This window comes from Stenella coeruleoalba (assembly GCF_951394435.1).
Source record: "Stenella coeruleoalba genome assembly, chromosome: 9".
Taxonomy (NCBI): Eukaryota; Metazoa; Chordata; class Mammalia; order Artiodactyla; family Delphinidae; genus Stenella; species Stenella coeruleoalba.
The window spans coordinates 39,373,531-39,392,352 of NC_137155.1; the positions used below are offsets into that span (position 1 = coordinate 39,373,531).

Below are 18,822 nucleotides of genomic sequence, written 5' to 3' on the forward strand. Positions count from 1 at the left end.
AAAGAAGGGGCGGGGAGAATACCTGAATACCTTCCTGGATGGATAAAATATTCACACAATTAGGAGCCTTTTGCCTCCTGAAAGAACCAAGGAAGGCCCTAATAAGTCTCTAGGTTTGAGGATTGTCTTACCTTTGCTCAGTTTCAAGACTAGTATTTGTATGAAATGCTGCTTTCACATATGATTTGGAAAAGAATATTGAACTGTGAGTAAATACGAAACCTTTGAGACTGCACCATCTGGAACTAATATTTGAAGTGATTTACACATGAAATTGAAAAACAGAATCCACATGAAATTACACTCTTAAAGTTTTTAAAATAGATTAAGAGAATGTATCTACTGCCTCCAAATTATACTTAGATTGTGAATAAAACTGATTCCCTTACATTCTTAGTTGTTGGAATGATCGCTAAACAAAAGTGACTCACATTTTGAGGTATGGGGCTACCACTTGACTTCTGCTTTTTGGCATTATTTCTCACTTGACTATCTCCTACTCTATTACAAGCTTTCCCTGCATCCATTCATCCAATACATATCCATATTGAGCCTAATAAATGCCATACAATGTGCTAGGATTTAGGAAGCCAATAGTGTTTACAGACAATGGTCTCTACCTTTTGGGGATAAGAAATTAGTTAATAAAACAGGCATTAACCAATTATTCCCACAAGTATACAAAACATATGCTAAGAAATAGTTGTACATGGTGCTATAATAACAAATGTTAGAGGAAAATGACCTATTGAGAAGTCACTGGAGGCCTTCCAAAACTGGTGATTAGTATGCTAAAATTACTGTCTAAATCTTATTATCCTTATATCTTTCTATAGACAGAGCGTATCAGAGCCAGGTCAAGCCTCAAACCAGATGTTGCCACTGTTGTTAAAAAACAATAAAACCATGTGAATGAAGACATGTCAGCTGAATCAGGAGCCACAGGTCAGCTTTAAAGTGTAGGCCACAAAGCCATCATTTATTTTTGTAAGAATTTCAATAAAGACCGTAATTACTGATGTCATATATGTTCACCAAAATTACATGATGATTGAGTGAATAGCATCCCTTTAGTGAACTGGAAAATTCCGTAAAATTTTACAGGGGTTCATTCTTCCTCTTCATGTGGAAACTTCCAGGAGGAGCATACTATGTGATTCCCAATCCAGAAAATATTTAGGTTTACAATGAATCACTACAATTGTTCCAAACTGATTCCCCCTAAACCATGGATAGGTACCCAGATATATCAGGCAATTTAAATTTTAAAATTTAAACTCCTAGCTGGAATTCCAAAACTCCAGTGTATTTCAAGGTGGGCTTATCCAGAGGATCAGGAAAGTATAAGGAACTCAGTTTTGGTTCCAATATCTTCTCTACGCTCCCCCATATTTGTTTCTTCCTAAGGTTGGTTCTCTGTGTTGCTTTAGGCTCTCTTTCAGGAGTGATTGGAGCTTTATATTCTTTCTTTTAGTTGCTGATAGAAAGGTAGTTTTCTGGCTTAGGATAATAGGAGAGTCCCCAGAATCACCCTAATTGGGTCAGGTCACATGCCAGTGACTGTCGTGGAGAATGGGGTATGTTGATTGGTTGAAGGATTCAGGACCACCTCCACAAATGTACAGGTTGCCTGAGGAAGATGAAAGGCTGAAGGGAAACCTGGGTGCTATTAGAAAAGGGGGAGGTGTAGAATGGATTCTGGATAGGAATTCAACAACATCAATTATACCAAAGAAGCAATCTGCTCTCAGGAGCAAAGAAAGGGAGGAACTCAAGTAGTTGTTATGACAATTTCTTCCATCATCTCCCATACAAAGAGGACCCCAAACTAAGAGTTACATCTACCTCTGACTCACTGGATACCTTTTTAAAAATCCTTGTTTGACAAAGCCTAGTGGTAGTCAATGCCATATTCAAAGTAGCCAGTTACTGAGTGTCATTGGCAATTCTGAATGTGGAAATGTCCAGCCAGATTTTCAGTAGCTAAAAAATGGTATTTATAAGATATCCAAAGTCATCATTTGGGGGGGAATTAGAAGAATGCATTCTTTACCTGGTAGAGACCAGGAATCTATCTACTACAGTACTGCATTCCTGAGGAATAGATCAGTGAGTGGCCTTGGATTCCAAGGGTGTCCAAGACAGCTTACAAGTAATGCCTTGACTACATCTAAGGGGCAGTATCATTTTGGTTAAGAGTAATAAACCTTATTTTTAGTAAAAAAAAAAAAAGTTAAATTTATCTTTACAAATGGCACACAAGAAAGTGGGAAAATTATCACGTATGATCCCAGATGGAGAACAAGTGTTTTAAATAGCAATCTCTCCTGTAAGCAATAGACAAGTGAACATTACCAAACTGTGCAGTTAAGTTAACCGAGGCTCAAAGAGGTAAAGTAACTTGCTGGACATCTCACGAATTATAAACGGCAGTTCACAACAATCCAGGGACCAGACCTCAGGATGATGCTGACATTGAGGAGGAAGCAGAGAGAAGAGCGAAAAACACAGTGAACTAGCTCTACCAGGCTCAAAATTCCATGCTCATGTTAATACACCACGCACATAAATGTTTTGTTCATTTACTAGTTAGCTCAACAAAACAGGCCTTTTAAATAACGTGTCTGCAATTGTATCCTCTAGAGGTAATCAGCAGCTTATTAACCTTAACCATAATAACACATTATCACTATTTTGATTCAGTTGGCTAATTTGCAAAACAATAGTGAAGATCCTACCCAACATATATGAATTTATTCCTCAGTTATCGGCACTGAATAAATACAGTGACCCTCACTGGAAATGTCAGGGACTTGGGAGGGAGCTTCAGTATGCTGGGAAGGAGGGAGTCAGGGGGTTCAAGAGCTCGTGAGGAAGTCAAAGTTAAAAACAAACCTGGGTCAACCCTTAGGCATAAACTGATGGCAATGGGAGTGAGACTCTGAGTTTGGGGTGAAGGTCAGTTTGATTTCCTCCAGTGTGTTATTCTGCTTTGCTAAATAGAAGAGGGAATGAGTTATGTACTTAGAATTTTGGTTCATGAGTATCTTCGCTAGTAGGTCTCCTTCTGGTAGCTACACGGGGACTGATGTTCTATTAAACAGGATATAAACCCTCCAATGATTACTCTCACAACTAATCAGTTGAAAAATTTCTTTCAAGTCCAACCAAAAAGTAAGTTACTTAGATTTCTGGACCATACCTTTTATATCTTTTTTTCCTGTTGCTGGCTCAGACTAAAAGCAAGGTTCTAAAGCCACTGGCTTTATAAAGCAAATATTTATCTTGTCTTATAACTAGTTGAAAGCTACTGGTCTCTGTGACAGGCTTTTCTCCAGATCATGGTACTCAAAAAAATAAAATGCAACAAAAATAGCAGGCTTAGCCTGAGGCCCAACACCTATTTTGCCCTTAGAGCGCTGCTAAAAATGAACCAGGTGGATTTAATTTTCTTCCTACTAATTATCTACTATTTAGCCAGAAGGTATGCACTATTAAAAGGGTGACTTTATGTCCTCATATTCCATGATACACCAAAGAAGACTTTGGAAGTTCACTCAAGCAAGTTACTTTTAAAGAGAGGAGCTGTGTATAGTGTACTGAGGATAAAAGGGGTAATGGAAGACACACACAACGTAACGTAAGACATGGAATCTTTGCAAACCACAGCATAAGACACAGAAATAACAGGTTATCAAGACATCTTGGAAGATTCTAGAGGGGAAACAGATACATATCAGTCTATAACTTTTTACATCGCTGGCAGGCTCTTTTTCTACTGTTCTCTTGCTTGTTCTCCTCTAGGCAAACTGATTTCTTTGCTGTAACTCTAACATGCCACATATTCCAAATTAGGACCTTTGCATTGGCTGTTCTGTCTGCCCAGAATGTTCTTCCCTCAGAAAACTACTTCCCAAGTCTCTCAAGTCTTTTGAGTATTTGTTCAAATATCACCCCAGTGAGGCTGACCCCAATCACCTCTCTTCCTGTCCAATTGCCAGGTATGTTCAGGTCTTTGAAACATCCTCTATCTTTTCTTTATTCCACAGCACTTATCACCATCTAACTTATTATTACTTACATATTTATCATGTTCATTTTTTATTTACCATCTCCGCCTGCTAGAATGTAAGCCCCAAAAGGGCAAATATCTTGAAATGTTCTTTACTGATGTTGTCAAGTGCCTACAATAGCCTCATACATAGAAGGCATTCAATAAATATTTGTTGAAACAATGAAAGATTTCAGTAATGTGATAAAGAGTGTAAGCTGCCTGAAAGTGGGAGCATTATTTTACTCAGCACTATACGTCTAGTGCCAATTTCAGTGCCTGACAAATAGTAGATATTTAAGCAGTCTGTTGAATTAACAAGCAAATTAATAGATGAATAAGTTTTTTATCAAAGACACAAATGAATTATGTGTAATCAAAGAGAAAATAAATAATTCAATATGTAGATCTGGGAAATGTTTTATAAAATATTAAGTATTCGAGTTGAATTTTAAAGTATTGGTATAAGGTTAAATCTAGTAAATAAATAAAACAAAACACTGAATTTCCTATCTAAGAAAAAAATCCCAAGAAAGCATCATCTCCAGTTTACATTTAACTCTCAGTATTTTCAGAGTTGGAGCAAGTATGAAGCCTGCTCAGTTACTATTCAAGAACATAGTATAAATCCTCAGGTTCATAAATTTTGAAAATACATGAAAAAAGGACAATACTGAAGTAAAAGAAAAGCTGAAACACCACATTTGAAAGAAATTTTCAAAAACTATAAAATATTATGGGACCTCTCTCTGGAAAAATCTTCTAAAACACAAAATTAGGTAGATTTAAGACTGCATTTAAAGAGATATATTCCTGAAATATTGAGAAGACCATCTTAAAAAGTTTCTTGTATAGCAAAGCAACATTATTTTACTTTTTCTCAGAGGCAATATTTCTAATGATTAACAATTTTTTCCCCTAAAACTTATGACGCATCCACCAAGGCTTTCAGCTTATTATTAAATAAAAACGTGAAATTGAAACATCAGGTATAAAAATCGTAAGCTAAAGTGCTCACCTTTCAGGGTCTGGATTGCTCCTATACAAAATTCCTGGCCTTCAATTTTGGTATGCAAATTTTCATTGACACTGAAATTAAAAAAAAAAAAAAAGACAAGATCAGTGAGCGATTCTAGAAACTAATTCTATGCAGTAGTAACACTTGGTCATCCCCAACCCCCAAAACCTTAATAATAATATCTGCATCCTCATTTTCAAATAAAGTGTTTGAGAGATACACAAGTCATATCACAACAATCGTCAAATCTTTCTTCATCTCTCCCTACCCTGCCTGCTATAATAGTTGCAAGACACTGTTATCTATGCCTGGAGAGCTGCCTGGACTCATATGCTCACTGTCAGCTTGCGGCTGTGATTCAGTCAATTCCTTCTCAACAAGCTGACAGCAGAGATCTTCCTAAACACACACCAAATCACCTTCGTCTGTGACTAAAACCTATCAACAGTTTGCCAAAGGCCTCAGAAGAAATTTCACAGTAGTCGCCATAGTGTGGTAGGTGACCCTAGAATGTCTTGCATTGTCTTTAAACACTTCACTCACCATACAATCTTTTATTTGATATAATCATATCACTTGTTCCGTTATTTTTTGTTTGTTTGCCTCACTAACTATGCAACCCAGTTGAAGAAAATACGTGTGTCTTACTCTGGAATATGATTAAATACTTAGTGCATATCATTGTATAAAGAGATGAATGAATGAACTGATTTGAAAGAAAAATTTGGCATTTTGTTTTTCTCAGTGATTTTACATAATGAAGTGGAGCAGAATATGCCCCTCCACAAATGTGCCAGTTTGGCAGGTACATTAGTTTGAGCTGAAGGCAACTGAGACCCAGCAGACTCAGAAAAGCTTTTTGCCTCCCTCTTAACTGCCTAAAAGAACTTCAGAAGGGGGCCTTTACCAGGAAGAGAGCTATTACCAGCTGTAACTTCTTCATCTGAGAGATTTACCTGCATAGCAGGGCAAATATTTGTTTACCAAATATCTGCTCTCCTCATCTTCCTGTGAACTGCCTTTCTCTCCTTTGAAGTCCAAGACTTCTACCCCTTCCCTTAGCTCAGAACGGCGTATACATCACTTGCCTAACTGCCTTTGAGTCTCATATTTTTATGGGTCTCCTGCACGTAAGAAGTTATATTCATTCGTTTTCTCCTGTTAACATGTCTTTTGTCCATTTAATTGTTAGGCCAGCCAAAGAACCTAGAAGGAAAGAAGGCAAATTTTTTCTTCCCTACAATAACTTCTACAGAATGAGAAGACACAAAAAATAAAAGTACAAGGTGGAAGGCAAACACTTTCTCATGTCCATATGAATTATAACAATCATACAGTTCAGATTAAGTTGGAATTACTCTTTCAGGTGTCAAGAATATTATTTGCTATTATACTTGAACATCAATAAATGAGATACAGAAATCATAATTTTGAAGGTGTACATTGGCCATTGTAAAAATATAATAAACACACACTGAAAAAAATATCCAAAGTTATACCCTGGCTCTACCTTTTTTCCACATTGTGTTCTTTCCTTTTTTTCTTTGTTTGGTATATTGTGGTTAATTTACACACAATAAAATACAAAGATTTTAAGCACACAGACCAATGAGTTTTGACAAATAATTATACCCTTAAAATTGAAATATAGCATGTCTCCACCATCCCAAGAAATTTCCTCGTGCCCCTTTCTAGTCATTGGCCCCAATCTCATTCCCAGTCCCCAAGCAACCACCGCACTGTTTTCTATCATACAGTTTCATTAGTCTGTTTATGAAGTTCATATAAATTAAATCATACAGTATGGATGCTTTTGTACTACTCTTTGCATGTGCTCTTTCATGCAACACAGTAATTTTGAGATTCCTCTACGCGGTTGCATATGTCCATAGTTCATTTCTTTTTATTGCTGATTATCACCCCATTGTTTATCCATTAACCTATCTGTGGGCATATAGGTTGTTTCTAGTTGTGACTACTATGAATAAAACTGCTGTGAACATTTGTGTATAAGTCTTTGCGTAAACATATGCTTACTCTTCTCTTGGTTAAAACTAAGGAGTGGAATTGCTAAGTCACATGGTAGGTGTATATTTCACTATATAAGAAAGTATCAACCCTTTCTTTTAAAATGGTTGTGCCGTGTTACTTCCTCAGCAGAAACATATGAGAGTTCCAGTTTCTCTATATCCTCACCAACACTTCATAATGTTCTTTTTGTTTGTTCCTTAGCTCTTCCAGTGAATGAAGTGTTATCACATAGTAGTTTTAATTCACATTTTCCTGGTATTGTTGACTGTTATTGTTGAGCATTTGTATCTACTTTTTGGCCATTCCTACACCTTTCCTTCAAGTCCTCTAGTTATTTTTTATTGAGTTGTTTATTATTGTTTCTGTTACTGTAATTACAATTATAGCAGTTCTTTATATATTCTAGATAAGTCTTTTGTCAGATATATGTAACACAAATATTTTCTCCCATTTCCTGGCTTACCTTTTAATTTTCTTAAACATGATTGTTGAAGAGCAGATTTAAAAATACTTTTCTGATAAAGTATCTGGCTTTATCTTATATGTGGAATCCTTAGCACCTCTATGGAAATAGTGGGATTGTTCATAAAATAAAATTTTTCATTTTGTTTCTTGAACCAAAATTTGACACAGATCAGCAATTTTTCTATGCTGTGCATTGTTACCATTATACTCTCAACTTTATTTAGATTTATTAAATAACATATTTGCTTGGGTTTTATGAGAAAAAAATAACTGAATTGCACCAAAAACTGAAACCAACTTCAAGGAATCCATAAAGATTTGGGATTTTCAAAGTTAGATGAGCTTTAAAGATCAAAAGACATTGTATAAAAACTATAATATATCTAATTGCTTTATTTTATACATTTTCTTGATAAATATTATAAATATAGATTATCCTCAACCTAGTTCTTATATTTTGCTTATAATGCCTAATGACTACTAATAAAATAATTTCACATGAAAATGGCAAATGACCTGAGTATGTTAATGTGCAAATAAATTTCGAAGTGGGTAGTTTTAGATAGACTTCATTATTTTTCAGAGATGGGTAACTGTAGAAAGAATACAGTTAAGCCATGTTTTATTCCTGTTACTCCGTTAATTAGCTATGCAGTCATGGGAATCCTGTAGCCTTCCTTGGCTCTTACTGTTGTCAGTTATAAAATGAAGGCAGATATCCTCCCAAGAACACATGTTGGGATAATCGTGATAGTTGCATTGTAGAAAAATAGCTGCTTTCTACGTCCTACTATATTTAAATGCATTGTTCATTTCTGATATGTGATTGGCATGTTTAGATAAGTCTTAACACAATATTTTCACAGAGAATTATTAAAAATTCAAATGTCTTTTCTAAATGTACCGTTCCTTGAATAATAAGAGTTGGAAAATGAATGTTTTAACTGAAACTAACTCCTCTAACATGATTACAAGCTCGAAGACGAATATGCTTATGAAATTAAAGTATAGTTTTTGATGAAAATAAAGTTTAAAATGTACCCATAAATCAATGCCTTAGAAAAACAGACATATGCATAACTCATGTTAATCGTGCACGTGCTCCCTTGCCAAAAACATCTGTCTAAGATACACTTCAATGTACAATATACCAAATATTCATGCAAGAATATTGTGACTGGGGAAAGAGCATCTTTATGCCAATCCTTGAGTTTTCAGTCATTTATTAATAATTACAGGAAATATATTAGAGTTACTGTATTATCTTTTTCATACTTAAGTAGGTATCCTCTAAGATTACGCTGAAGGACTCTTTTCTTTGAAATTTGTTCACTTAGGCAGCTCAAGGAAAGGAAGAACTCCAAAGTAGAGTGCACATACTTGAAATCAAAGGTAAGAGGAGTCAGGAGAAATGTCTGTGGGGAGGGCTCATTAGGTAAAATCTATTTTATTTAACAAGAAAACAATAAAAATTCTATAACATAGTAAATAATATTAATTTTGCCTTCATATTTCTTATGATTTTTCATGGCATACCAGGCTTTAAAGTGCTGTTATTAGGGTATTTTCTTAATATTACCCCTTTTTTTTCTCTGACAATCAAAACAGAACTTAATGAATTACTTCTATATAAAACAAGTGAAAATTAGGGGGAAAAATCTTCCTTTGATAAGATCTAGAGTAAAGCTGTAAGATATTTTAGTATTAGAAGCTAGAAGTTTCTAAAAATGTGAACTCTTCACATGAAAATGGTAATTATAAAAGAGATAAAAATATTATCTATGGGAGGAGGACATTGACTTTGAAAACTATTAAATATACCATCTTTTCTATGAGATTTTCCAATATTGTTGACCAGCCACAGTAACTAATTGTTGACTAAAATTAATAGCAACTAATGTTATGGTTATTTATGTAATTGATCTAAAAATGAATTAGTTCATTTTAGTATAGATCCTGAAACACTTTTAAAATTTAATCACTTTCAGTTTCCAAGCTGAAAATCTTAAAGACATCCAGCATATAGTAATGAGGGCAGGCTCTCCATGAAGTAAGGATGTGGAGTGGGTTTTGATATCTATCTCCAGTTGTGTATGGAAGAGATGGTGGTGATTCGTTGCCTCTTCTTTCCTGGATTCTCTGTTCTAACCCTTCCTTGGCTCAATTGCTGACTTCGTGGAGCAAAGTCTTTGTGTATATTTTCAAAGTACACCACATTATTCAGAGTTTCTCCAGATTCTCTGGAGAAGATAAGGCTCAATGACATGTCTCAAAATGTTGGCTGTAGCACTCCAGTTCACCAGTTTTCTTCTTACTCTAAATGTGACTGCTCTCTGTCTGCATTCTCCCTGCCAAAATAAACATTGATCTGTATAGTGGCAGTAGAAGAATAGTTGAATGTCTTTTGGTCAAAAGAGGTCATTCACCACTGTCTTACTTCTCCCTTAGCCCTTTATTCATACCATATATCATATTACTTAATTTCAAAATATTATAATCTATTGCTTATGATCATATTTTCCTTTTTCTCCAGAATGTGGAATTCTCAGGACAAAGACTGTGTCCTGTTAATATTAGCATAACCAGGATCTGTCATGCTGCTTGGAACTCAGGAACAACTGAATAATTATATATTATATTGAATGAATACGTGAATAAACACATAGTTCTCTAGCCAAAGCAAAATGGAATGACTACATAGAACTTCCCAATCGTAGTAGCCTATAAAATTAGCAGACAATTCTTTTGAGGCCATTGCTGGTAGCTATAAAAAGTAATAGATGAGGGTAAAATGTTTATTTTATGCTCCTCAATCTCTTCTATTTTATACTTAGATCCTCTATGTAAAAGCACAATGCCCTTATGAGTCATAATGATTAGTCCTTGAAAACACAAAGATTAGAAATAAGATACATCTTCTCATCTGGGGATTATACAGTGACATTTAGTCTCCTACATATTTGTTGCTAGAAGGAGGTAGACCAGTGTTACTGGTGGGACTGGGAAGAAAAGGAGATCAGAAAAGAAGATTAAGTGGGGCAGAGATGGTTATTGAGTAAGCTGCTGTGGTCTGTGTTGGGAAAGTGTGGACACAGATGTCGCTATCTGCCATGCTAACTTGTTTCTTTTCTCCATCAGTCACAGCTTGATGGGGGACATGGGGAAGAGAAGGTGTTGTTTCACCCTACAAATATGTTTCAATGGTGAAGAAAGGTCAGGAAGAAGAAAGAATATGAAATTCTAAATAAAGCTGGTTAAGAAGGAAGACTTCTTTCTTTCCTTCTTCTCTCCCTCCCTTCTTTGTTTCCTCCCTTCCTTCTGTCCATCTGTCAATATATTTTTCTCTTCTGTCAAGAAGAATATTCTATATGACCAACTCAACATCAATTATTCATATTACATAATTATAAAGGTGGGTGGGCTGGGACATCAACTGGTAAATCTGTCCATTTAAATTAAAGTATAAAACTTCAGACCACTATCCCTTATGGTTAGATTAGGTATTGTTTTATGAAAAAAAAAAAAAAAAGATGCTCATCATGTTAACTGATTATTTGAGACATTTCCCTAAATGACAAATAGTGGGAATATGGCATGGAATCAAATTATAAGGATAGCTTTCCAGTGAATGATTTGTTTCAAAAACCCAAGTTGATGGTCACCTCAGAATAGGAAAATAGACCCCAGTTTATACTGCCACTGGCTTGTCCTCCCTTCATTCAGAAAACAATAATTGTTTGAATAACTGATCTATATTGATTTACAATAAAATAGTAACGTCCCAACATCATAAAAGATTTACGTTTTTATTCAGCCTTGATGTTGATGTCTTAGGTAGCAAGCACATCACACATGCTATGTAGTGATAAGACCGAATGCACTTTGGCAGAGCTTCAGTATAAAAATTAGAAGGTGTTGATTTCATTACCACTCTGGCAATACATTTGAAAGAGTGTTAATGACTATTAATGGCCTAGTCCTCAGCCAGAAGAATGCCTGAAGTCAGTGAAAGTGGCGTTTTATCTGCTCTTAAACATTAAAAACAGAGAGGCTCCTACAGTTGCATTTCTAAGTGCCTTTCCTGCTCTACAAGTAATCACATCCCCCACTTAAATGAGCTTTTAAAAGTGTTTAAATTCAAGGCAAGCCCAATTTCTCCACTCTGGAGATTTTGCCCCCTTATTTCTAACAACTAACGCTTTGGGCTTTTGTCAAAAAGTAGTTGAAGGCGAATGAGAAGAAAATTATTTTTAAAAGGACCTTTGTCTCTTTTCAGCTTTGCCATATAGAAACTTCATTGTTTTAGATTTACCAAAAGACAGTTACTTATTTCCTGTTCTTATTTATTTTTAGAGACAGATGAGTCCAAACACTCTTATGATGGAATGCACTATGAATCAATCCATGTTTCTGAAGTCCACATGTTTTCACGGTTCTTTATTTCCCCTCAAACAAGTTTTTTTTTCGTCCCTAAGGGATCCTAAATCAACAAGTTATTAGATGAGGGATGGAAGCTTCTGTTTCAGAAAACATAACTGCAGCTAGACAACAGAAAACAGATGCCAATTATTTGCCAATGGCTGCTAGAAAACAAAACATTTTATGACATTTACTTTGCCTTAGCAGAATGGCTGCTGATGCCAAAGAAATATAAACTGGTCAAATTACCAGCAGCCGGTTTTGAAATGTGGGGTTTAATGATTTGGAACCTTCTCTACATTTGGCTATTTTTGACCTAAAATTTTTTCTGAACACTGATTCTACTTGCAACTTGATGTTTTAACAGATGAATAGGAACAATATACATAATCGATATGTATAATTAAATATTTGATGTATTTTAATGTTTTACCCTATTTACCTTATAATTCCACTAGTTTTTTGTATGGGGGAAAGATAATTTTTGATATTTTAAGAGTGACTTCCTTGACACATATTTTTATTTCATGTGGCAAAAGCTTCAAATTATACCTTTTTTACATTGAATTCAGCTGAATTACTCATTGTTAATGTGATGTCACGAGCAATGTTTAAGTATTTTTCCTCCAGTAGTTAACAGAGACTTACTTTAGTCACAATCGATATCCATCTAACCCCACAAGAATATAAATTTTCCATAAATATTTTTAGATCAAATGGCTCACCTTTGAAACACATTTCTGAAAAATATCTTGGGCTGACTTCACTGAAACCAGCACTTATGTCAAATAAATTTGTACTTTCATCAGCCATGAGACTGCGCTGTGTTAAAAATCTAGATTCGCAAATAAAGTTTTTTTAGAAATCTTATGAAATATGTGCCTAGTTCTCTTTATAGTGATTTGAAGAGGTTATGAAGAAAAACAATTAATGCATTTTCCTTGATAGTATAAAGTTACCACAAGGAATGGTGTTGTAAAATCTGTCCTAAGTGTCTACATTGCCTCAAGAAGTGTCCTGAGCTACTGAGAAGTAAACTAAATTAGGGATAGTACTCTCATCAATCAGTATTTGCTGAAAGTATAAGCTGAAAAAATGATGATCAAAGTAACTTAAGAAAAGATATGCTTCTCAGTTTGCAATATGCACATGCATCACCGGGGACTTTGTCAAATTCAGGTTATGTTCAGTAGTTCTGGGGTAGGGCCTGAGATTCCACATCCCCTGTGATGATTTCAAAGCACTTTTGCAGGCAACCATGTAGATCAGCAGTCCCCAATCTTTTTGGCACCTGGGACCATTTTGTGGAAGACAATTTTTCCACGGACAGGGGGCGAGTGGGGGATGATTCAGGCGGTAATGCAAGCAATGGGGAGCGATGGGGAGCGGCAGATGAAGCTTTGCTCACTCGTCCACCACTCATCTCCTGCTGTGCCGCCTGGTACCTAACAGGCCATGGGCCGGAACCAGCCTGCAGCCCGGGGACCCCTGGTGTCGATGACTTGAGGTGGGGCCGTTCTTCATTGAACAATAACAAGTTTCTGAAGTCATCACAGCCAATCTCAGCATTCAAGGTAATTGACTAACTCGTAGTCAGGACTTGGGGAACCCTGGTCCAAGCCCATCTCATGGGTAATGATTGCTATCAACCTCCTGGTTCCAGTGTGATGTGTGGATGCTGAATGATGGACTACAGGACATGTGCCTTCTCTTTCTAGAGTCAACAGTACTAAGACTTCTATGGGTGGGGGTGTGTGTGTGTGTGTGTGTGTGTGTGTGTGTGTGTGTGTGTGTGTGTGTGTGTGTGTGTGTGTGTGTGTGTGTGTGTATGGAGAGAGAGAGACTGAGACAAACAATTTGAAACTAGAGAAAGAACATGAGACTATTATGTCATGATCAGAGAAAAGGGAAAATATAATTGCATCCTGAGGTCTGACCCATACAAGCAGTGCATCACGTTCCCAATAGCGTATCTTCCCAACACAGGCATCAATCACACTGCACATCTGGATAGCCATCATAGCAAAGGAAAAGGTAATTTAGTCACAGTTGTTTTTACTCCCATTCTCCTGAGCAACAGAATCTATAAATGGACATGAATTCTAGATAATATTTTAACAACCCCGATACACATTCATTTGGCCTGCATTTAGCTAATGTAATGACAAGCCCATGTCCCCTTATTTCACTCCACCTCTAGTCAGAAGAAACCGTCCTATCACATCAAAACCACAGGGGACCTTTCCATGAAGTCCGAGGATCTGAGATTACGTTCTCTGAAGCCCTATTCCCACTCCATCACACTCCTCAAACACCTGGGACAAATTCATAGCTGCTACTTCAGAAGAATTGTAGCAGATTTCCTGTCTAGTTAGGGTGCAGCTGGCAGAATGTCATAGCCAATTGGGGGGGGGAAGTTTAGAACATACTTTTGAAACTTTCAGGACTCATAGCCACATTGAATGAATGGATTCTGAACTACATCACACTCCTCCCACCTCACCTCCAGTCTCCAAGTAACACCGATCCTTCTATAGATATAGTCCCCCCCATTTTTCTTAAATGTTTTTTTAAATTTTCATTTGTTCAGATATAATGCATATTGTCTCACATTATTCTAATTAACTAGAAATCTGTTGTCTGAATTGTTTTTTAATTTTTAAAAAAATTTTATTTATTTATTTTTGGCTGTGTTGGGTCCTCGTTGCTGCGCGTGGGCTTTCGTTAGCTGCGGTGAGTGGTGGCTACTCTTCGTTGCAGTATGGGCTTCTCATTGCGGTGGTTTTTCTTGTTGCAGAGCACGGGCTCTAGAGCGCAGGATCAGTAGTTGTGGCTCATGGGCTCTAGAGCGCAGGCTTAGTAGTTGTAGCGTACAGGCTTAGCTGCTCCAAGGCATGTGGGATCTTCCTGGACCAGGGCTTGAACCCGTGTCCCCTGCATTGGCAGGCGGATACTTAACGACTGTGCCACCAGAGAAGCCCTCTCCCCCACTTTTTTAAATTTGCACTCAGTCTCACCACACAACTACAGGCCTAGAGCGTTGTAATTGTCTTCTAACTGTTCTGCCTGGCCTATGTTTTCTCAACTTAAATAAGAGTGTCCTGTTAACCTTCCCAAATTCTACCAGTTGTCTGCTTAACAACCTTCACTGGCTCTGTTTAGCTATAAGAATAAATCCGTTATGCAAATTTGTCCACAAAATATATACACATCTTTTGAACTTACAAACGTTGCTTTCAACTGTGTCCCAAATAATCCATGCTTATTATCATTTCTACTTAGATTTTACTGACTTTCTAACCACTTACCTATAACCTATTAACATTTCTCCATTAATTCTTTCTTGAAGCCTCATCTGACCAATCCAATCCTTACGGATTTCTCCCACAGAAATTATTACTCCTCATTTTGTTACTTGTTCTTATGTTACCTTGTAGGATTTTTTGCTGTTGTCGCTATTCTTTTAATATATAGAATTCTTGTGACCCAGTGTATAAGGTTTGGGAGGGTAAGCATTGAAGTCAGTCTGGATCTGAGTTTTAATGAGTGAATGCTAATTTTCATCAGTAAATGAGGGGTGAAAACATCCAGCTTTTCAGGATTATCTTAGGGTTTCAGAGATAATAAGTGTAAAGTACCTAGAACAGTTCCTGAAATATAGTTTTATTCTCAGAAAATGTTCGTTTTTATTAAATGCTGATATTAACAGATACTAAGGACTTTGTAAGACACAACACAGAAGAAATGCTCTGTACAGAGTGGATATACAAAAATGTTTCTTTGATCTGAATTGACTGAATTTTCTGAATTAAATGTTACCTTGTAACTAAGGAGATTATGTGATGGAAATCCTAGCCAGCTTATTATGCATCTTTTGTTCCTGGAAAGCAGTTCCTCTGTGGCCATATGTAACCTATACTTGGCTTCTGTGCCTTTGAGATACTGTCATTTGTTTGACATGTTTGTACTTTTCAGAGTCACTCATCGTTAGTACACAGAATATAGGATGACTTTAGCTAAATTATTAACTGGAATCAGAAGAAAATTTAAATATTGATCTTACAAATCACTTTGTCCTCAGGAAATACATAAATGATTTAGTTTTGACCTAACCTATGATCATGAATAGGCTAACCAAAGAACTTTAGGAGGTAAATATAACTGATTTCCACACATATACCAAAATATTTGGCACTTGGTAGATATAAAATTTTAAGTGCATGAAAGAAAGAATAAATGACATAATTCTGGTTGAATTCCTATAAATCTCTAGTAACAGCTTTGTTCTGTTATTGTTGAAGGACTTCTAATTTATGATTGTCCAAAAGAATAAATCTGAGTATCTGCCATTAAAAATTATTGAGTACTGGTGGTACAGTGCTCTCATCACTGAACCTAGTGTACTTTTTAAAAGGAAGACCTGTAAAATTATCTGACTTTAATTAATATTAGGTTTCATGATTTATGTATTGTTTATAATAACTAATTTGATTTAATCAAAATCTTATGCATCTTGGCCATTAATTATGTAGCAGAATTTCATTATGGGGCTATCAATTTAATCAAAGATGTGATTTCTACTACATGTATTTTTCAATATCACTGGATGTGGAACACTACCAAAGTACTAGAATTTTATGGCAAATTATGGACCTGAGAATATCTTCTCAATACTGTCTCTGAACTTCTCTTAAAGATATATTGTGAAAGACCTGGGAATAAGAACATGATTTAGCTATAAACATCTAAACAAATTAACCTGCCCAGTGGAACTGACGGGTATTAGTACTCAAAGGATCCACCTGCCTCAGAACCAAGAATTGCTATGTAGATTTTCAATCCAAATTTGAACAGTCTTTCTCCAGAAGGTGTGAAGCCACCTTTCATTTGTTTAGTCAACTAAAATGTCATTTAGCTCAAATCATTCACCTGAAGCTAAATGCCTCCCTTTCTCTGTTTTTCATTAAGATTTACCTTTTTGTTTTGTTTTGCTTTTTGTTCTTTTAGAGATCTTTATTTTTATTTATTTTCTTCATGACATATTTTATTTATTTCTGTGTGAATTCATTTGTTTTTATGTTTTTATTTTTTTAACATCTTTATTGGAGTATAATTGCTTTACAATGGTCTGTTAGTTTCTGCTTTATAACATAGTGAATCAGCTATACATATACATATATCCCCATAACTCCTCCCTCTTGCATCTCCCTCCAATCCCATTAAGATTTATCTTGATTTATTATCAACACTATTGTCTTGAAACAGAGATTAGTCACAATATATTTGGTGGACTTATTCATCAAAGGTGAGTCCAATCATTCTGAACTATACAGTGGAGTATATAACAATCATCAACTTCAGTAAGAATTTTAATTTCTAAAATCAACATATTTACATATTAAAGAAAAATGTCATATAGGTCATAGAATTTTTATTTCATTTTTTAAAGTATGGGAAGATTTTGAATGGAGATAATAATTTTATAAAAGTTGACTTAAAGTTGAAGGCTATATTTGATAATGGCTCCACTTAAAACGTGGATTTGTAGTTTTTAGCCCATATCTTCCTTTTGGAAGATTTTCTATTCTTGGAAAAATTTATACAGGACAGTGTGGTATGTAAATTGGGAGAGAATGGGAAGGCTTATTATCTCTGTTCTAAAGTAGGGAAAAAACTAATTTCTAATGTCAAATTATATTTCAGGCTAACTGAAAATCAAGAAGAATGTTCTGATGAATTAACTTTAAATTAAGAATCTTGTTATATTGAATAATTATACAAAAGCACCGGTAATGTATGCAAAAATAATTTATCCCTCATTTTTCATAGGCCCTGGAAACATTTTAATCCTTCTCTTAGTCAGGACCTAATACATCTGTATATTAGGAAACACGGTAGCTCTTTTTATATAAAATTTTTAAATATGCTTTTATATATAAATAAAAATGAGTATGTGAGTGAATGTTCAGATTATGATATATTCTAATCTAACACAGGAAAGGGTAATTTGGAAATTCTTCAAGTAGTGTTTGGATTATATATCTACTATCAAAGTTAAACTTTTTAATAAAATACTATGTATCAGTTAAGTTTATTATGAACCTGAATAAATATATATTTACTGGCATTTACTTAAGTTTGAAATTCACAAAATGTTGTAGATTTAGTAGATATTTGAACATATTTTATTGGCATTCCTATTATACATCCACTCATCAAAGAAGATTTCTTCTATTTATCTCATCCACACTTAGTCAATGTGTTCTTTCCCTTGGATTTCATTTGTAAAATATGTATCATTTACTTGCTTTTCTGAATAGATTATTACATTTCTGAGATTACGTTTCACCACTCTTCCTTGATAAGTATCTCTAAGTATCCAGTGTACTGTAGTTTGGCTTAATACTCTTTATAGTCACCATCTAACTGAAATCTTCCTTAACTGCCCCGTCAGAGTTAGTTGGCTAGTGCTCTATGGTCTTAAATAAAAGTAGAGGAGAGAAAGAGGCAAAAATTTTTTTTAAAGAAATAATGGCTAAAAACATGTAAAATTTGATTAAAAACATTCATATATATACCTACTAAGCTTATCAAACTCCACAAAGGATACAAAGAAATTTACATGTAGGCACGTCATGGTTAAACTGGTGAAAGCCTAAGGCAAAAGGAGAGTCTTCAAAACAATGAGATTAAAAACTACTCAGAACGTAAAAGAGAATCATAATAAAATTTGCTACAAAATTTGTGGTAATGTGTTATGCAGCTATAGAAAACTAATAGAACGTATAATTTAAAAACAGAGTTGGCAAAGGTGTGGAAAAACTGGAGCCCTCAAGAA

The 18,822-nt window shown here is 35.3% G+C and overlaps 1 protein-coding gene across 13 annotated transcripts in view; it reads right to left on the reverse strand.

Annotated features, from left to right (window-relative positions):
• ARL4A (ARF like GTPase 4A) overlaps positions 1-18,822 on the reverse strand; it is a 978,493-nt gene that overhangs the window by 320,974 nt on the left and 638,697 nt on the right. For 12 of the 13 annotated variants that reach the window (XR_013829837.1, XR_013829838.1, XR_013829839.1 and 9 more), the window contains one exon: positions 5,070-5,140. The gene's annotated coding sequence lies outside the window, so the exon portion shown is untranslated. Of the gene's footprint in view, positions 1-4,801; positions 5,141-18,822 lie in introns of those variants that run through there. The other variant, XM_079931989.1, reaches the window with a different exon arrangement.